A 22500-nucleotide genomic window follows, 5' to 3' on the forward strand; every position below is an offset into this window, starting at 1 on the left:
ACACACACACACACACACACACACACACACACACACACACACACACACACACACACACACACACACACACACACAGTACCAGTCAAAGGTTTGGACACACCTACTCATTCAAGGGTTTTTCTTTATTTTTACTATTTTCTACATTGTATAATAATAGTAAAGACATCAGAACTATGAAATAACACATATGGAAACATGTAGTAACCAAAAAAGTGTTAAACAAGTCAAAATATATTTTCTATTTTATATTATTCAAAGTAGCCATCCTTTGCCTTGATGACAGCTTTGCACAGTCTTGACATTCTCTCAACCAGCTTCATGAGGAATGCTTTTCCAACAGTCTTGAAGGAGTGCCCACATATGCTGAGCACTTGTTGGCTGCTTTCCCTTCACTCTGAGGTTCAACTCATCCCAAACCATCTCAATTGGGTTGAGGCCGAGTGTTTGTGGAGGCCAGGTCATCTGATGCAGCACTCCATCACTCTCCTTTTTGGTCAAATAGTAATGTTAGCGCTTACAAAGCCTGGAGGAGTGTTTGGGGTGATTGTCCTTTTCAAAAACAAATGATAGTCCCACTAAGTGCAAACCAGATGGGATCGCGTATTGCTGCAGAATGATGTGGTAGCCATGCTGGTTAAGTGTGCCTTGAATTGTAAATAAATCACCATCAGTGTCACCAGCAAAGCACCCCCACACCATCACATCTCCTCCACCATGCTTCGCGTTGTGAACAACATATTTCATATGTGTTATTTCATAGTTTTGATATCACTAGTATTAGAAAATGTAGAAAATAGTAAAAATAAAGATAAAGAAGGTGTTTAAACTTTTGACTGGTACTGTATGTACCAGTGAATTCGGAAAGTATTCAGAGGCTTTTATTTTTTACACATTTTCTTACGTTATTACAGCCTTATTCTAAAATGTTTTTTTTTATTATTATAATTTTTTTCCCACATCAACCTCCACACAAAACCCTATAATGTTAAAACCTGTTGAGGCCACGGGTGCCGCTAGCGGCACTCCTCCCACATTCCATTGAAAAGGCAGAGCGGCAAATTCAAAAAACAAAATTGAAATATTTAACTTTCACACATTAACAAGTCCAATACAGCATTTGAAAGATAAACATCTTGTCAATCCAGCCAACATGTCCGATTTTTTAAATGTTTTACAGAGAAAACACCACATATATTTATGTTAGGTCACCACCAAATAAAAAAAGACAGACAGACATTTTTCACAGCACAAGTAGGCTGCAGGTAGCATGCACAAGCCAACCTAACTAACCTAGAACCAACCTAAATAACCTAGAAAAAACTACCTCAGATGACAGTCCTATAACATGTTACACAATAAATCTATGTTTTCTTCAAAAAAATTGCATATTTTAGCTATAAATCAGTTTTACATTACTGCTACCATCATAGCTACAGTCAGAAATCGCACGGGAGTAGCCAGAGTAAATACAGACACCAACTACCTAATTACACATCATAAAACATTTCAGACAAATATATGGTGGATAGCTAATGAAAGACAAATATCTTGTGAATACAGACAATATTTCCGATTGTTGAAGTGTTTTACAGCGAAAACACCACATATATTTATGTTAGTTCACCACCAAATACAAAAGACAGACAGACAGTTTTTCACAGCAACGGTAGCATGCAAGTAGCTAACCTAACTAACCTAGAACCAACCTAGAACCAACCTAAATAACCTAGAAAAAACTCCCTCAGATGACAGTCCTATAACATGTTACACAATAAATCTATGTTTTGTTCGAAAAATGTGCATATTTTAGCTATAAATCAGTTTTACATTACTGCTACCATCATAGCCACCATCACAGCTACAGTCAGAAATCGCACGGCAGTAGCCAGAGAAAATACAGACACCAACGTCAACTACTAATTACACATCATAAAACATTTCAGAACAATATATGGTGGATAGCTAATGAAAGAATAAGATCTTGTGAACAGAGCCAATATTTCCGATTTTTGAAGTGTTTTACAGCGAAAACACAATATATCGTTATATTAGCTTACTACAATAGCTAGCACACAGCAGCATTGCTTCTAGTCAAACGGTAGCATAGCACAGTTCGACAGATATATATGAAAAAGCATCCCAAATTGGGTCCTTATCTTTGTGGATCTTCCATCAGAATGTTCTCCAAGGGGTCCTTTGTTCAGAACCGACTTTATTTGGATCCATAACGAACGATTTCCCTCAGAATTAGCAAGCACCATTAGCTAGCATTGCTAGCCTCTCGTTCTTGAACCAATTCTTGCGTCGCATCACGTCTAAAGTCCAGAATAAATTTCAATAATATAATTAAACTATATTGAAAAAACATACTTTAAGATGATATTGTGACATGTATCAAAGAAAATCGAAGCCAGAGATCATATTCACCTTTAAAAAGGTTCTTCAATGAGCCGAGTACAGGTCAGACTTCGCGCCCAGGAAATAAATAAAAGTGCGCACGTCTCAGTCCAAGACGTTGTGTTCAGTCCCTGGTCGAGATAATCAACTGATTTTTTCTCTCACTTCCGCATTACACCCAGGCGAAGGCGTATGACGTGTTTCTACAGTCATAAGTGACATGCCCTTTTATAGACAAGCTCCTGAAGAGAGAGTTCGCTTTTGGAAATCTCACTTCCGGTTAGGAAATGGTCTGTAAAAGGAGTTCTGTTTCACTTAGAGAAATAATTCAAACGTTTTTAGAAACTAGAGACTGTTTTCTATCCAATAGTAATAATAATATGCATATTGTACGAGCAAGAATTGAGTACGAGGCCGTTTAAAAATCATACGATTTTCTCCAAAAGTGAAAACAGCACCCCCTTGTCCTCAACAGGTTTTAAATCAAAAACAAATTTATTAGAAATACAAAATTGAAAAATCTAATTCACATAATTATTCAGACCCTTTACTCAGTACTTTGTTGAAACACCTTTGGCAGCAATTACAGCATTTAATCTTCTTGGGTATGACACTACAAGCTTGGCACACCTGTATTTGGGGGGTTTCTCCCATTCTTCTCTGCAGATCCTCTCAAGCTCTGTCAGGTTGGACGGAGAGCGTTGCTGCACAGCTATTTTTAGGTCTCTCCAGAGATGTTGGATAGGATTCAAGTCTGAGCTCTGGCTGAGCCACTCAAGGACATCCAGGGACTTGTCCTGAAGCCACTCCTGCATTGTCTTGGCTGTGTGCTGAGGGTCGTTGTCCTGTTGGAAGGTGAACCTTCACTCCAGTCTGAGGTCCTGAGTGCTCTGAAGCAGGTTTTCATCAAGGATCTCTCTGTACCATGCTCCGTTAATCTTTCCTTCACTTCTGATTAGTCTCCCAGTCCTTGCCACTGACAAACAGGCTGCCACCAACATGCTCCACTGTAGGGATGGTGGCAAGTTTCCTCCTGAAATGACTCTTGGCATTCAGGCCTAAGAGTTCGATCTTGGTTTCATCAGACCAGAGAATCTTGTTTATGTGCCTTTTGGCAAACTCCAAACTGGTTCTGAATTACTTGGTAAAAAAAAAAAGACAAAACCTGTGTTCGCTTTATCGTTACGGAATATTGTGTGTAGATTGATGAGGAACAAAATGTATTTATTCCATTTTAGAATAAGGCTTTAATGTAACAAAATGTGGAAAAAGTCAAGGGGTCTGAATACTTTCCGAATGCACTGTATGTATATACACGGTACCAGTCAACGTTCTGGACATACCTATTAATTACACTTTTTTTTCTACATTGTAGAATAAAAGGGAAGACAATTTAGTGTTATAGCAAGCCAAAATACCTTAGGAGTAAAAATGTGCTTAATCAAGTCACAGAAAAAGTTACATGGATTCACTCTGTGTGCAATAATAGTGTTAAACATGATTTTTGAATGACTACCTCATCTCTGTATCCAACACGTACAATTATCTGTAAGGTCCCTCAGTCGAGCAGTGAATTTAAAACACAGATTCAATCACAAAGACCAGGGAGGTTTTCCAATGCCTCGCAAAGAAGTACTCCTATTGGTTGATGGATACAAATAGAAAAGCAGATATTGAATATCCCTTTGAGCATGGTGCAGTTATTCATTACACTTTGGGTTGTGTATAAATACACCCAGTCACTACAAAGATACAGGTGTCCTCCCTAACTCATTTACTGGAGAGGAAGGAAACCGCTCAGGGATTTCACCATGAGGCCAATGGTGACTTTAAAACAGCTACAGAGTGTAATGGCTGTGTCAGGAGAAAGCAGAGGACGGATCAACAACATTGTAGTTACTCCACAATACTAACATAACTGACAGAGTGAAAGGAAGGAAGCCTGTACAGAATCAAAACATTCCAAAGCATGCTTCCTGTTTGCAACAAGGCACTAAAGTAAAACTGCAAAGAAATGTGGCAAAGCAATTAACTTTTGATCCTGAATACAAAGTGTTAAGTTTGGGGCAAATCCAATACAACACAATACTGAGCACCACACTTCATATGTTCAAGCATAAAGGAAAGGAATGGGGATACCTAGTCAGTTGTCCAACTAAATGTATTCAACTGAAATGTGTCTTCTGCATTTAACCCCTCTGAATCAGAGAGGTGTGGAGGGCTGCCTTAATCGACATCCACATCGCCCGTGGAACAGTGGGTTAACTGCCTTGCTCAGGGGCAGAATGACAGATTTTTATCTTCTCAGCTCAGGGATTCGAACCAGCAACCTTTCGGTTAATGGCCCAACGCTCCTACCCGCCAGGCTACCTGCATCATGTTATGGGTATGCTTGTAATGCTTGTAATCGTTAAGGACTGGGAGTTTTTCAGGATAAAAAAGAAACCGAATGGAGCGAAACACAGAGGAAAACATGGCGGTGGCCCGTTCCTGTAGGTTCATGCTCTACAACATCCGCAGAGTACGACCCTGCCTCACACAGGAAGCGGCGCAGGTCCTAATCCAGGCACTTGTCATCTCCCATCTGGATTACTGCAACTCGCTGTTGGCTGGGCTCCCTGCCTGTGCCATTAAACCCCTACAACTCATCCAGAACGCCGCAGCCCGTCTGGTGTTCAACCTTCCCAAGTTCTCTCACGTCACCCCGCTCCTCCGCTCTCTCCACTGGCTTCCAGTTGAAGCTCGCATCCGCTACAAGACCATGGTGCTTGCCTACGGAGCTGTGAGGGGAACGGCACCTCAGTACCTCCAGGCTCTGATCAGGCCCTACACCCAAACAAGGGCACTGCGTTCATCCACCTCTGGCCTGCTCGCCTCCCTACCACTGAGGAAGTACAGTTCCCGCTCAGCCCAGTCAAAACTGTTCGCTGCTCTGGCCCCCCAATGGTGGAACAAACTCCCTCACGACGCCAGGACAGCGGAGTCAATCACCACCTTCCGGAGACACCTGAAACCCCACCTCTTTAAGGAATACCTAGGATAGGATAAAGTAATCCTTCTCACCCCCCCCCCCCCCCTTAAAAGATTTAGATGCACTATTGTAAAGTGGCTGTTCCACTGGATGTCATAAGGTGAATGCACCAATTTGTAAGTCGCTCTGGATAAGAGCGTCTGCTAAATGACTTAAATGTAATGTAAATGTTTAGTGTCACGACTTCCACCGGAGTCGGTCTCCTTGTTCGAGCGGCGTTCGGCAGTCGACATCACCTGCCTTCTAGCCATCACCAATCCACTTTTAATTTTCCATTTGTTTTGTCTTTGGTTTTTACACACCTGGTTTTAATTCCCCCATTACATGTTCATTATTTAACCCTCTGGTTTCCCCCATGTTTGTGTGCGTGTTTGTTTTATTGTAAGGCTGTCTCTGACAACTGGTATATTGTTGCCGGGTTTTGTTATTTACGCCCGTTTATTTCGTGGTACCGGTATTTTTCCAGCACCATAGTATTGTGTTTTATACTGGTGTTTTCTTGATTTAAATACCTTTTCCACGCATCTCAGCTCTCCTGCGCCTGACTCCTTTCACCAGTTACCCACAGCCTTGACATTCAGTCTGCTTTCCACCAGACACTGGGAGATGAATTCCCCTTTCATCAGGACAATAACCTAAAACACAAGGACAAATCTACACTGGAGTTGCTTACCAAGAAGACAGTGATTGTTTCTCAGTTACAGTTTTGAGTTACATCTACTTGAACATCTACTTGAACACCTGAAAATGGTTGTCTAGCAACGACCAATCAACGACCAAATTTGACAGAACTTGAGTTTTGAAAATAATAATGGGCAAATGTTACACAATCCAGGTGTGTAAAGCTCTTAGAGACTTACCCAGAAAGACTCACAGCTGTAATCGCCGCGAAAGGCGCTTCAACATATTATTGACTCGGGGGTGTGAAAACTTATGTAAATTATGTATTTGCAAACATTTCTAAAAACATGTTTTCACATGTTTTCACTTTGTCATTATGGGGTATTATGTGTAGATGGGTGAGCACTTAAAAAAATAAGAATACAGAAAACAAAATCTATTTAATACATGTTGAATTCAGGCTGTAACAAAACAAATTGTGAAATAAGTCAAGGAGTATGAATACCTTCTGAAGCCCTGTTCTCTAGATTATAACCTGTACATTACCCTTTATTCAGATGATATGTATATTAGCCCTGTTCTCTAGATTATAACCTGTACATTACCCTTTATTCAGATGATATGTATATTAGCCCTGTTCTCTAGATTATAACCTGTACATTACCCTTTATTCAGATGATAAGTATATTAGCTCTGTTCTCTAGATTATAACCTGTACATTACCCTCTATTCAGATGATAAGTATATTAGCTCTGTTCTCTAGATTATAACCTGTACATTACCCTTTATTCAGATGATATGTATATTAGCTCTGTTCTCTAGATTATAACCTGTACATTACCCTCTATTCAGATGATATGTATATTAGCCCTGTTCTCTAGATTATAACCTGTACATTACCCTCTATTCAGATTATATGTATATTAGCCCTGTCCTCTAGATTATAACCTGTACATTACCCTTTATTCAGATGATATGTATATTAGCCCTGTCCTCTAGATTATAACCTGTACATTACCCTTTATTCAGATGATATGTATATTAGCTCTGTTCTCTAGATTATAACCTGTACATTACCCTTTATTCAGATGATATGTATATTAGCCCTGTTCTCTAGATTATAACCTGTACATTACCCTCTATTCAGATGATATGTATATTAGCCCTGTTCTCTAGATTATAACCTGTACATTACCCTCTATTCAGATGATAAGTATATTAGCCCTGTCCTCTAGATTATAACCTGTACATTACCCTTTATTCAGATGATATGTATATTAGCTCTGTTCTCTAGATTATAACCTGTACATTACCCTTTATTCAGATGATATGTATATTAGCTCTGTTCTCTAGATTATAACCTGTACATTACCTTCTATTCAGATGATATGTATATTAGCTCTGTTCTCTAGATTATAACCTGTACATTACCCTCTATTCAGATGATAAGTATATTAGCCCTGTCCTCTAGATTATAACCTGTACATTACCCTTTATTCAGATGATATGTATATTAGCCCTGTCCTCTAGATTATAACCTGTACATTACCCTTTATTCAGATGATATGTATATTAGCCCTGTCCTCTAGATTATAACCTGTACATTACCCTTTATTCAGATGATATGTATATTAGCCCTGTTCTCTAGATTATAACCTGTACATTACCCTCTATTCAGATGATATGTATATTAGCTCTGTTCTCTAGATTATAACCTGTACATTACCCTCTATTCAGATTATATGTATATTAGCTCTGTCCTCTTGGTATTCGTGGTGAAATATTACATAATAATAATAATAATAATAATTTATATTATCATACTCTTTCATCATCCTCTACAGTGACATTTATATCAGCCCACACACACACACAGACACACAGACACACACACACAGACAGACACAGACACAGACACAGACACAGACACACACACAGACACACACACACACACACACACACACACACACACACACACACACACACACACACACACACACACACTCTGTCTGTCCTCTAGTCCTCTAGAGGGTTTAAGATAAGCACGTTTTTACAGCATTCCCTTTTTAGCTCCATTTACTGGAGGTGCCACCGAACGTGTTATATAGTTAATTGAAATCTGGATCATTGTTTATGTCCCTCCCTCCCTCCCTCCCTCCCTCCCTCCCTCCCTCCCTCCCTCCCTCCCTCCCTCCCTCCCTCCCTCCCTCCCTCCCTCCCTCCCTCCCAGCCTTCCTTCCTTCCCTCCCTCACTTCCTCCACCATCTTCTATTGTGTTATTGATTTTGGATTGTTGTTGTTGTCGTTGCTGTCGTTGTCGTCGGGGATAACATTCTCCTGTCAGGGAGTTATTAGACGAAGAATGAACTCTAACACTTTCTCCTCCTATCCTCCTCTCCTCAACTCGTTTTCTTTCCATTTTTTCCCTGTTTCTTGGGGGTGTTTTTAGCCGTCTCCCTGGAGATGAGTGTCTGGAATGAACGGACATGTCTCGTCATTCTTCCCAGAGATAGAGAGAGAGCGAGAGAGAGAGAGAGAGAGAGAGAGAGAGAGAGAGACAGAGAGAGAGGTGTGCAATATAACTAATAATACAAATGGCATAAAGAGAGATGAGAAACAAGACGGGATGAGTAAAAGAGAAGATTTGAAGAAAATATGATGTTTTGAAGAGGAGTTTTAAGTGTGTTGTTTTTCTACAGACATACAGGCCAACTGGTTCTTCAGTCAGTCCACTGAGTATGCCAAACATTAGGAACACCTTCCTCATATTGAGTTGTTCCCCCCTCCCCTTTTGCCATCAGAAGAGCCTTAATTCGATGGGACATTAACTCTACAAGGTGTGGAAAGAGTTCCACAGGGATGCTGGCCCATGTTGACTCCAATGCTTCACACAGTTGTGTCCAGTTGACTGGATGTCCTTTGGGTGGTGGACCATTCTTGATGCACACGGGAAACTGTTGAGCATGAAAAACCCAGCAGCGTTGCAGTTCTTGACACAAACCTTTGCACCTGGCACCTACTAACATACCCCGTTCAAAGGCACTTAAATATTTTGTCTTGTTTAGCCTCTGACTGGCACACATACACAATCCATGTCTCAATTGTCTCAAGGCGTAAAAATCCTCCTTTCCCCGGTCTCCTCCCCTTCATCTACACTGATTGAGGTCGATTCAACAAGTGACATCAATAAGGGATCATAGCTTTAATCTGGATTCACCTGGTCAGTCTGTCATGGAAGAGCAGGTGTTCTAAATGATTGTATACTCAGTGTATACAGGCCATTCGTCATGAAGCTTTCAAGGTGCTCTTTACCATTGACTGAGCAGCTTCTCTCTCTCTCTCTCTCTCTCTCTCTCTCTCTCTCTCTCTCTCTCTCTCACTCTGTCTCTCATTCCCCCTCTCAATCTGTCTTTAATTTTCTATCTCTTTCTCCCCCCTCCCTCTCTTTCTCTCTGGTCCTTTCTCATCAGGGCTGACGTCTCACCTGTGGCTTTCCCATTTCTCAGATGTCAAGTTGAGAAGTGAATACTTTTTTACAACAAACACAATCTCACGCAACAACAGATACTGTTTGCCGCTATTCAAAAGATAATTTTCTTGTTTTAGACAAAGTTTCAACCATTAAGATTTAAGTCTGGGGTGATTTGTTTCTGTCTTGCGAAGAGCAATACGTATACTGTGTAATTGATGGATGTACTATACCACCACCATGTCAATATACTATACTACCACCATGTCAATATACTATACTACCACCATGTCAATATACTATAGTATCACCATGTCAATATACTATACTACCACCATGTCAATATACTATACTACCACCATGTCAATATACTATACTACCACCATGTCAATATACTATACTACCACCATGTCAATATACTATACTACCACCATGTCAATATACTATACTACCACCATGTCAATATACTATACTACCACCATGTCAATATACTATACTACCACCATGTCAATATACTATACTACCACCATGCCAATATACTATACTACCACCATGTCAATATACTATACTACCACCATGCCAATATACTATACTATCACCATGTCAATATACTATACTACCACCATGTCAATATACTATACTACCACCATGTCAATATACTATACTACCACCATGTCAATATACTATACTACCACCATGTCAATATACTATACTACCACCATGTCAATATACTATACTACCACCATGTCAATATACTATACTACCACCATGTCAATATACTATACTACCACCATGTCAATATACTATACTACCACCATGTCAATATACTATACTATCACCATGTCAATATACTATACTACCACCATGTCAATATACTATACTACCACCATGTCAATATACTATACTACCACCATGTCAATATACTATACTACCACCATTGTTGCACGTCTGATGGTTGCAAAAGAGCACCTGGATGTTCCACAGAGCTACTGGTAAAAAATGATCTGTGTACAGATGAAGCTACAGTTGAGTTGTTTGGAAGGAACACACAACACTGTGTGGAGAAAAGAAGGCACAACACACCAACATCAAAACCTCATCCCAACTGTAAAGTACGGTGGAGGGAGCATCATGGTTTGGGGCTACTTTGCTGCCTCAGGGCCTGGACAGCTTGCTATCATTGACGGAAAAATGAATTCCCAAGTTTATTAAGACATCTTGCAGGAGAATGTAAGGCTATCTGTCCGCCAGTTGAAGCTCAACAGAAGTTAGTCAGTTAATCAACAACAGAATGGCTTGAACAGAAGAAAATACGCCTTCTGGAGTGGCCCAGTCAGAGTGCTGACCTCAACCCGATTGAGATGCTGTGGCCTGACCTCAAGAGAGCACTTCACACCAGACATCACAAGAATATTGCTGAACTGAAACAGTTTTGTAAAGAGGAATGGTCCAAAATTCCTCCTGACCGTTGTGCAGGTCTGATCCGCAACTACAGAAAACGAGTTTATTGCTGCCAAAGGAGGGTCAACCTGTTATTAAATCCAAGAGTTCACATACTTTTCCCAACCCTTACTGTGAATGTTTACACGGTGTGTTCAATAAAGACATGAAAACATATCATTGTTTTGTGTTATGTTTAGGCGTTTGTCTATTGTTGTGACTTAGATGAAGATCAGAAACAATTTTATGACCAATGTATGCAGAAATCCAGGAAATTATAAAGGGTCCACATACTTTTCCTTCCCACTGTACCTACTACATTGCGTCGGCTTTCTATTGTGATAAACAGAATATGGTGAGATATTAGTCACAGGGTGAGTTATTAGTCACAGGGTGAGTTATTAGTCACAGGGTGAGTTATTAGTCACAGGGTGAGTTATTAGTCACAGGGTGAGTTAATAGTCACAGGGTGTGTTATTAGTCACAGGGTGAGTTATTAGTCACAGGGTGAGTTATTAGTCACAGGGTGAGTTATTAGTCACAGGGTGAGTTATTAGTCACAGGGTGAGTTATTAGTCACAGGGTGAGTTATTAGTCACAGGGTGAGTTAATAGTCACAGGGTGTGTTATTAGTCACAGGGTGAGTTATTAGTCACAGGGTGAGTTATTAGTCACAGGGTGAGTTATTAGTCACAGGGTGTGTTATTAGTCACAGGGTGAGTTATTAGTCACAGGGTGAGTTATTAGTCACAGGGTGTGTTATTAGTCACAGGGTGAGTTATTAGTCACATGGTGAGTTATTAGTCACAGGGTGAGTTATTAGTCACAGGGTGAGTTATTAGTCACAGGGTGAGTTAATAGTCACAGGGTGTGTTATTAGTCACAGGGTGAGTTATTAGTCACAGGGCGAGTTATTAGTCACAGGGTGAGTTATTAGTCACAGGGTGAGTTATTAGTCACAGGGTGAGTTATTAGTCACAGGGTGAGTTATTAGTCACAGGGTGAGTTATTAGTCACAGGGTGAGTTAATAGTCACAGGGTGTGTTATTAGTCACAGGGTGAGTTATTAGTCACAGGGTGTGTTATTAGTCACAGGGTGAGTTATTAGTCACAGGGTGAGTTATTAGTCACAGGGTGTGTTATTAGTCACAGGGTGAGTTATTAGTCACAGGGTGAGTTATTAGTCACAGGGTGAGTTATTAGTCACATGGTGAGTTATTAGTCACAGGGTGAGTTATTAGTCACAGGGTGAGTTATTAGTCACAGGGTGTGTTATTAGTCACAGGGTGAGTTATTAGTCACAGGGTGAGTTAATAGTCACATGGTGAGTTATTAGTCACAGGGTGAGTTATTAGTCACAGGGTGAGTTATTAGTCACAGGGTTTCACAACAATCACAAGCTCATACTGTTCCCCCAAAATATATATTTGTTGTTTTTCCGAGACAAAAGTTTTCGAGTGAGTTTTTAGTCATAGTTGTTTTGTCTCACTGAGTCAGAGAAAACATCTCAGTACGTAGCTTGTCATTGGAGTTGAGATTTGAGGTTATTAGTCGCAATATTATTTTGAACGATATTATGTTGATACTTAGAATCCAAGTATCGATTTCTTTTTTTGCTTGGTAGCGTTAGCTAGTGCTAATCGGCTGTACCTGTCCTTAGGGACAATACTGTTTCAGTTCAGCAATATTCTTGTGATGTCTGGTGTGAACTGCTAACACACCCTGTGACTACTATTACCTGTCCTTAGGGACAATACTAAATGGACACTTCCCAGGCTGTACCTGTCCTTAGGGACAATACTAAATGGACACTTCCCAGGCTGTACCTGTCCTTAAGGACAATACTAAATGGACACTTCCCAGGCTGTACCTGTCCTTAGGGACAATACTAAATGGACACTTCCCAGGCTGTACCTGTCCTTAGGGACAATACTAAATGGACACTTCCCAGGCTGTACCTGTCCTTAGGGACAATACTAAATGGACACTTCCCAGGCTGTACCTGTCCTTAGGGACAATACTAAATGGACACGTCCCAGGCTGTACCTGTCCTTAGGGACAATACTAAACACTTCCCAGGCTGTACCTGTCCTTAGGGACAATACTAAACACTTCCCAGGCTGTACCTGTCCTTAGGGACAATACTAAACACTTCCCAGGCTGTACCTGTCCTTAGGGACAATACTAAACACTTCCCAGGCTGTACCTGTCCTTAGGGACAATACTAAACACTTCCCAGGCTGTACCTGTCCTTAGGGACAATACTAAACACTTCCCAGGCTGCACCTGTCCTTAGGGACAATACTAAACACTTCCCAGGCTGTACCTGTCCTTAGGGACAATACTAAACACTTCCCAGGCTGCACCTGTCCTTAGGGACAAAACGCTGGTATTTCTGATCCCATAGCTTGTTCTCCATCTTCTTTCTAAATACTGAGCCAACATGCTATTAGTTTCCCTGACTGACTAAAACTCATTTTCTCCTGCTCTCTCTCGTCTCTCTGCAGCAGACATATAGTGAGCCAACATGCTATTTAAAACTCATTTTCTCCTGCTCTCTCTCGTCTCTCTGCAGCAGACATATAGTGAGCCAACATGCTATTTAAAACTCATTTTCTCCTGCTCTCTCTCGTCTCTCTGCAGCAGACATATAGTGAGCCAACATGCTATTTAAAACTCATTTTCTCCTGCTCTCTCTCGTCTCTCTGCAGCAGACATATAGTGAGCCAACATGCTATTTAAAACTCATTTTCTCCTGCTCTCTCTCGTCTCTCTGCAGCAGACATATAGTGAGCCAACATGCTATTTAAAACTCATTTTCTCCTGCTCTCTCTCGTCTCTCTGCAGCAGACATATAGTGAGCCAACATGCTATTTAAAACTCATTTTCTCCTGCTCTCTCTCGTCTCTCTGCAGCAGACATATAGTGAGCCAACATGCTATTTAAAACTCATTTTCTCTTGCTCTCTCTCGTCTCTCTGCAGCAGACATATAGTGATGCCAACATGACTGATTTAAAACTCATTTTCTCTTGCTCTCTCTCGTCTCTCTGCAGCAGACATATAGTGAGCCAACATGCTATTTAAAACTCATTTTCTCCTGCTCTCTCTCGTCTCTCTGCAGCAGACATATAGTGAGCCATTATGTTTTGGAACATCATCATCGCAATAAAATCACAGAATCAAACAGCAATACATATAGAATCGTGAGAATCACAAAACATATTGTTTCTGGACCTAAGTATGGTGATAATATCATATGGGGAAGTCCATGGCTATTCAATGGCCCTCGTTATTAGTCTCAGCAGCAGCACTGCAGAGTTAGTGACTCATTTAGTCTGTTCAAATTTAAGAGCTGTTACCGTGTGTGTGTGTGTGTGTGTGTGTGTGTGTGTGTGTGTGTGTGTGTGTGTGTGTGTGTGTGTGTGTGTGTGTGTGTGTGTGTGTGTGTGTGTGTGTGTGTGTGTGTGTGTGTGTGTGTGTGTGTGTCCTCATGATTAATCTCCAGTAAGCTGTTCTGTTGTTGACAATGAGACATGTTTACTAACCAAGATCTCCACTCAGACAGCACGACGACTGTCTCTCTCACTCACTCTCTCTCTCTCTCTCTGGCCTCTCATCTCCTCTCATTTACATTCTCTTTACTCTCTCTCAATTCCTTCAACTCCTCCTTCTGTTGTCTTGATGACAACCTATGTGTGTGTCTTTCGGAGGGGTTGGAGTAAGAAGTTGTCTTGATGACAGCCTCTTCAATCTCTGTTTCTTTCGGAGCGGATGTGAAGCAACATACATATTTATATTATTATTATTAATATTATTCAGAAATAATTCAGAATAAAATGTTTGTTCTGTCTGTCTGTCTGTCTGTCTGTCTGTCTGTCTGTCTGTCTGTCTGTCTGTCTGTCTGTCTGTCTGTCTGTCTGTCTGTCTGTCTGTCTGTGTCTCTAACATGGTAATAAAATGGGCAGGAGGTTAGGAAGTTCAGCTCTGTTTTTTTGTTAATTCTTTCCATTGTGGCAAGTAATTATCTTTTGGTTTTGTCATGATTTGGTTGGGTCTAATTGTGTTGCTGTCCTGGGGCTCTGTGGGGTGTGTTTGTGTTTGTGAACAGAGCCCTAGGACCAGCTTGCTCAGGGGACTCTTCTCCAGGTTCATCTCTTTGTAGGTGATGGCTTTGTTATGGAAGGTTTGGGAATCGCTTCCTTTTAGGTGGTTGTAGAATTTAACAGCATCTTTTCTGGATTTTGATAATTAGCGGGTATCGGCCAAATTCTGCTCTGCATGCATTATTTGGTGTTTTACGTTGTACACAGAGGATATTTTTGCAGAATTCTGCATGCAGAGTCTCAATTTGGTGTTTGTCCCATTTTGTGAATTCTTGGTTGGTGAGCGGACCCCAGACCTCACAACCATAAAGGGTTATATAACTGATTCAAATATTTTTTGCCAGATCCTAATTGGTATGTCGAATTTTATGTTCCTTTTGATGGCATAGAATGCCTTCTTGCCTCTCAGATCATTCACAACTTTGTGGAAGTTACCTGTGGCGCTGATGTTTAGCCTGAGGTATGTATAGTTTTTTGTGTGCTCTAGGGCAACAGTGTCTAGATGGATTTTGTATTCGTGGTCCTGGCAACTAGACCTTTTTTTGGAACACCATTATTTTGGTTTTACTGAGATTTACTGTCAGGGTTCAGGTCTGGCAGAATCTGTGCAGAATATCTAGGTGCTGCTGTAGGCCCTCCTTGGTTGGGGACAGAGGCACCAGATCATCAGCAAACAGTAGACATTTGACTTCAGATTCTAGTAGGGTGAGGCCGTGTGCTGCAGACTTTTCTAGTGCCCACGCCAATTCGTTGATATATATGTTGAAGAGGGTGGGGCTTAAGCTGCATCCCTGTCTCACCCCACGGCCATGTGTGAAGAAATGTGTTTGTTTTTTGCCTATTTTAACTGTACACTTGTTGTTTGTGTACATGGATTTTATAATGTTGTATGTTTTTCCATCAATTTGTATAGCAGACCCTCAAGCCAAATTGAGTCAAAGGCTTTTTGAAATCAACAAAGCATGATAAGACTTTGTCTTTGTTTTGGTTTGTTTATTTGTCAATTAGGGTGTGCAGAATGAATACGTGGTCTGTATATTTGACATTTGCTCACTACATTGTTTTCACTGAGAAAATGTACAAGTCTGCTGTTAATGATAATGCAGAGGATTTTCCCAAGGCTTCTGTTGACGCATAAACCACGGTAGTCATTGGGGTCAACATTTTCTCAAATTTTGTGGATAGGTGTGATCAGTCCTTGGTTCCAAATTTTGTCGAAGATGCCAGAGCTAAGGATGATGTTAAAGAGTTTTAGTATAGCCAATTGGCAATTGTGGGCTGTATATTTGATCATTTCATTGAGGATACCATCAACACCACAGGCCTTTTTGAGTTGGAGGGTTTGTATTTTGTCCTGTAGTTCATTCAATGTAATTGGAGAATCCAGTGGGTTCTGCTAGTCTTTAATAGTTGATTCTTAGATTTGCATTTGATAATGTATATGTTTTTGCTCTTTATTCTTTGTTATAGGACCAAAAAGATTGGAGAATTGGTTTACCCATACATCTCCATTTTGGATAGATACAACTTTGTGTTGATTAAATAGTACCCTCAAAACACCAGTCTCAATGTCAGCAGTGAAGAGGCGATTTCAGGATGCTGGCCTTCTAGGCAGAGATGCAAAGAAAAAAACATATATCAGACAGGCCAATAAAAATAAAAGATTAAGATGGGCAAAAGAACACAGACACTGGACAGAGGAACTCTGTCTAGAAGGCCAGCATCCTCACTGTTCACGTTGAGACTGGTGTTTTGCGGGTACTATTTAATGAAGCTGCCAGTTGTGGACTTGTGAGGTGTCTTTTCTCAAACTAGACACTCTAATGTACTTGCCCTCTTGCTCAGTTGTGCACCGGGGCCTCCCACTCCTCTTTCTATTCTGTTAGAGCAAGGTTGTGCTGTTCTGTGAAGGGAGTAGTACATAGCGTTGTACAAGATCTTCAGTTTCTTGGCATTTTCTCACATGGAATAGCCTTCATTTCTCAGAACAAGAATAAACTGACGAGTTTCAGAAGAAAGTTATTTGTTTCTGGCCATTTTGAGCCTGTAATCGAACCCACAAATGCTGATGCTCCAGATACTCAACTAGTTTAAAGAAGGCCAGTTGTATTGCTTCTTTAATCAGGACAACAGTTATCAGCTGTGCTAACATAATTGCAAAAGGATTTTCTAATGATCAATTAGCCTTTTAAAATGATAAACTTGGATTAGCTAACACAACGTGCCATTGGAACACAGGAGTGATGGTTGCTGATAATGGGCCTCTGTACGCCTATGTAGATATTCCATTAAAAATCTGCCATTTCCATCTACAATAGTCATTTACAACATTAACAATGTCTACACTGTGTTTATGATCAATTTGATGTTTTTTTAATGGACAAAAAAATTTGCTTTTCTTAAAAAAAACAAGGACATTTCTAAGTGACCCCAAACTTTTGAATAGTAGTGTATATGCAAATTTATTTTGCAACGCTTGCGCACGTGACGCGAGCGGTGTAGTCAGCATGTTAGGCTTTTCGATTCTTCATCGAAGCATTTGTCATTGTTTTACACTTTCTTAAGTTGCTGCTTGAATGTTTGGATTTGATAGGGAAGCAGGAAGGTCCAATATGCTGTTTAAGCTTTCTACTGCCAAGTTCACAACTTCCTATTTTAAAATTTTAAAATTTCACCTTTATTTAACCAGGTAGGCCAGTTGAGAACAAGTTCTCATTTACAACTGCGACCTGGCCAAGATAAAGCAAAGCAGTGTGACAAAAACAACAACACAGAGTTACAGATAAACAAACGTACAGTCAATAACACAAAAGAAAAGAAAAATAGAAAAAATCTATGTACAGTGTGTGCAAATGTAGAAGAGTAGGGAGGTAGCCAATAAATAGGCCCTAGAGGTAGGCAATAAATAGAGGCGAAAATAATTACAATTTAGCATTAATACCGGAGTGACAGATGTGCAGATGATGATGTGCAAGTGGAGATACTGGGGTGCAAAAGAGCAAGAGGGTAAGTAATAATATGGGGATGAGGTAATCGGGTGTGCTATTTACAGATTGGCTGTTTACAGGTACAGTGATCGGGAAGCTGCTCTGATAGCTGATGCTTAAAGTTAGAGAGGGAGATATAAGACTCCAACTTCAGAGAATTTTGCAATTCGTTCCAGTCATTGGCAGCAGAGAACTGGAAGGAAAGGCGGCCAAAGGAAATTTGGGCTTTGGGGATGACCAGTGCAATATTCCTGCTGGAGCACGTGCTACGGGTGTGTGTTGCTATGGTGACCAGTGAGCTGAGATAAGGCGGGGCTTTACCTAGCAAAGACTTCTAGATGACCTGGAGCCAGTAGGTTTGGCGACGGATATGTAGCAAGGGCCGGCTAACGAGAGCATACAGGTCGCAGTGGTGGGTTGTATATGGGGCTTTCGTAATAAAACGGATGGCACTGTGATAGACTACATCCAGTTTGCTGAGTAGAGTGCCTGGGGCTATTTTGTAAATGACATTGCCAAAGTCAAGGATCGGTAGGATAGTCAGTTTACGAGGGTATGTTTGGCGGCATGAGTGAAGGAGGCTTTGTTGCGAAATAGGAAGCCGATTCTAGGTTTAATTTTGGATTGGAGGTGGATTTGGATTGTGAGTCTTGAAGGAGAGTTTACAGTCTAACCAGACACCTAGGTATTTGTACTTGTCCACATATTCTAGGTCAGAACCGTCCAGAGTAGTGATGCTTGTCGGGCGGGAGGGTGCGGGCAGCAATCGGTTGAAGAGCATGCACTTAGTTTTACTAGCATTTAAAAGGAGAAGGAGAAGGAGTGTTGTATGGCGTTGAAGCTCGTTTGGAGGTTTGTTAGCACAGTGTCCAAAGAAGGGCCAGAAGTATACAGAATGGTGTCGTCTGCGTAGAGGTGGATCAGAGACTCACCAGCAGCAAGAGCGACATCATTGATTTATACAGAGAAAAGAGTCGGCCTAAGAATTGAACCCTGTGGCACCCCCATAGAGAATGCCAGAGGTCCAGACAACATGACTTCCGATTTGACACACTGAACTCTATTTGAGAAGTGGTTGTTGAAAACCAGGCGAGGCAGTCATTTGAGAAGCCAAGGCTGTTGAGTCTGCCGATAAGAATGCGGTAATTGACAGAGTCGAAAGCCTTGGCTAGGTCGATGAAGACGGCTGCACAGTACTGTCTTTTATCAATGGCGGTTATTATATCGTTTAGGACCTTGAGCGTGGCTGAGGTGCACCCATGACCCGCTCAGAAACCAGATTGCATAGTGGAGAAGGTACGGTGGGATTCGAAATGGTCGGTGATCTGTTTGTTAACTTGGCTTTCGAAGACCTTAGAAAGGCAGGGTAGGATAGATATTGGTCTGTAGCAGTTTGGGTCTGCAGTGTCTCCCCCTTTGAAGAGGGCGATGACCGCAGCAGCTTTCCAATCTTTGGGGATCTCAGACGATACGAAAGTTGCAACAATTTTGGCGGATCATTTTAGAAAGAGGGTCCAGATTGTCTAGCCCAGCTGACTTGTAGGGATCCAGATTTTGCAGTTCTTTCAGAACATCAACTGTCTGGATTTGGGTGAAGGAGAAGTGGGGGGGGGGGGGGGGCAAGTTTCTGCAGGGGGTGCTGAGATGTTGGCCGGGGTAGGGGTAGCCAGGTGGAAAGCATGGCCAGCAGTGGAAAAATGCTTATTGAAATAATCGATTATCGTAGATTTATCGGTGGTGACAGTGGTTCCTATCCTCAGTGCAGTGGGCAGCTGGGAGGAGGTGCTCTTATTCTCCATGGACTTTACAGTGTCCCAAAACTTTTTGGAATTAGTGCTACAGGATGCACATTTCTGTTTGAAAAAGCTAGCCTTCACTTTCCTAACTGACTGAGTATATTGGTTCCTGACTTCCCTGAAAAGTTGCATATCGCGTGGGGTATTCAATGCTAATGCAGAGTGCCACAGGATGTTTTTGTGCTGGTCAAGGGCAGTCAAGCCTGGGGTGAACCAAGGGCTATATCTGTTCTTAGTTCTGCATTTTTTTGAATGGGGCATGCTTATTTAAGATGGAAAGGAAAGCACTTTTGAAGAGCAACCAGGCATCCTCTACTGATGGGATGAGGTCAATATCCTTCCAGGATACCCGGGCCAGGTCGATTAGAAAGGCCTGCTTGCTGAAGTGTTTTAGGGAGCGTTTGACAGTGATGAGGGGTGGTTGTTTGACCATGGACTCAGTACGCACACATGCAATGACGCAGTGATCGATGAGATCCTGGTTAAAGACAGCAGAGGTGTATTTAGAGGGAAAGTTGGTCAGGATGATATCTATGAGGGTGTCCATGGTTTCGGATTTAGGGTTGTACCTGGTAGGTTCCCTGATAATTTGTGTGAGATTGACGGCATCTAGCTTAGATTGTAGGACGGCCGGGGTGTTAAGCATATCCCAGTTTAGGTCACCTAACAGTACGAGCTCAGTAGATAGATGGGAACGATCAATTGACATATGTTGTCCAGGGCACAGCTGGGGGTGGAGGGCGTTTATAACAGCAGTGAGAGCTTTTGAAAGGAGCCGTAAAAGGAGCAGGTTTCTGGGCGTGAAGAAGAGATTCAAGGCATAATTTTAAATGTATCTGTTATTTTACCAGGTAAGTTGACTGAGAACACATTCTCATTCACAGCAACAACCTGGGGAATAGTTACAGGGGAGAGGAGGGGGGATGAATGAGCCAATTGTAAACTGGGGATGATTAGGTGACCATGATGGTTTGAGGGCCAGGACACCGGGGTTAACACCCCTACTCTTATGATAAGTGCCATTGGATCTTTAGTGACCTCAGAGTCAGGACACCCGTTTAACATCCCATCCGAAAGACGGCACCCTACACAATGGAATGTCCCTAATCACCGCCCTGGGGCATTGGGATGTTTTTTAGACCAGAGGAAAGAGTGCCTCCTACTGGCCCTCCAACACCACTTCCAGCAGCATCTGGTCTCCCATTCAGGGACTGAACAGGACCAACCCTGCTCAGCTTCAGAAGCAAGCCGGCAGTGGTATGCAGGGTGGCAATGTACAGACAAGGGTATGGCAGGATGTGAGTACAGTGGAGGTAAGCCTAGGCATTGAGTGACGATGATAATATTTAGGGTCCAGTGAGTAGCTAGGCGAGCTGGAGGCAAGGTGATTCAGACAGCTAGCAGGCCGGGGGTAGCAGCAGGCTAGCAGATGGGCCTCAGGGGGACGTCGCAACGGGAAACCCCCTCGGACGGTTACGTCGGCGCTCCGTGTCGGCAGCAAAGGGTCCAGGCCAATTGGCAAAAGAGGTTTAAAAGCCCAGGAATTGCTTGATGGATTTCTTCGGCTAGCCAGGAGATAGGTCTAGTTCGAGGCTAGCTCCAGGCTAACTGGTGCTTGCTCCGGGACAGAGACGTTAGACAGGAGATGGGCCTAGTTCGAGGCTAGCTCCAGGCTAACTGGTGCTTGCTCCGGGACAGAGACGTTAGCCAGGAGTAGCCACTCGATACCAGCTAGCTATCTGTGATGATCCGGTGTAAAGGTTCAGAGCTTGCGGTAGGAATCCGGAGATGTGGTAGAGAAAAGCAGTCCGATATGCTCTGGGTTGATATCGCGCTGTGCAGGCTGGCAGGAGTTGACCAGGCTGAGGCTGGCTGATGTCCGAGTTAATGGTGATGACCGCTAGCAGTGGCAAACTGACTACTAGCTAGTAGCTAGTTAAGTGGCTAGCCTCTGAAGGGGTTTCTGGTTCTAAAGTGTAAAAAATAGCAGATTTGTACCACATTGGGTGAGGCGTGTTGCAGGAGCGTATGTTCAGTCCGTAGATTAAAAATATAAAAAATATATACGAAACATATACGAAGAAAAACGATATATACAAGGGACGGGACAAGACCATCAAAACAGATATCCCACTGCTACGCCATCTTGGATTTAATATTACAGTGAAATGTTTTGTCCAGGAAGTTGTCTAAAAGGGATTGAATCTGTTGTTGCCTAATTGGTTTTTGGTAGGTTTCTACTCTACTTACCTTCCATTTCTAGCATGTCTTAACATTGTGCAGTTCCTACGGCTTTGATGCCCCATGATTGAGTATTGCTCTGTTCAAGTAGACTGTGATTTTGCTGTGACCTGATAGGGATGTTAGTGGACTGTGAACGCTCTGAGAGACTCTGGGTTGAGGTCAGTGATAAAGTAATCTACAGTGCTACTGCCAAGAGATGAGCTATAGGTGTACCTACCGTAGAAGTCTCCTCGAAGACTACCATTAACTATGTACTGTTTTTGTTTGTTGTCTTGTCACAGTTGTGCATATTTGGAAGGGAATAACTCCATTTAGGTGTTTGTCCCCCTGTGTGCTGAGAGTGTCAGGTTCTTGTCCAGTTCTGGGATTTAGGTCGCCACAGACTAGTACATGTCCCTGAGCCTGGTTGAT

General features: G+C 41.9%; 1 protein-coding gene across 2 annotated transcripts in view; it reads right to left on the minus strand.

Moving 5' to 3' along the window:
• Window positions 1–22500, minus strand: part of LOC139561628 (5-hydroxytryptamine receptor 2C-like) — a 307369-nt gene that overhangs the window by 72107 nt on the left and 212762 nt on the right. Inside the window, exon 2 of one of the 2 annotated variants that reach the window (XM_071378847.1) lies at window positions 5941–6063. The exons of the other annotated variant lie outside the window; for it this stretch is intronic. The gene's annotated coding sequence lies outside the window, so the exon portion shown is untranslated. The remainder of the gene's footprint in view (window positions 1–5940; window positions 6064–22500) is intronic. 2 annotated transcript variants of the gene reach the window in all.

The sequence above is a fragment of the Salvelinus alpinus genome, chromosome 31, assembly GCF_045679555.1.
Source record: "Salvelinus alpinus chromosome 31, SLU_Salpinus.1, whole genome shotgun sequence".
Taxonomy (NCBI): Eukaryota; Metazoa; Chordata; class Actinopteri; order Salmoniformes; family Salmonidae; genus Salvelinus; species Salvelinus alpinus.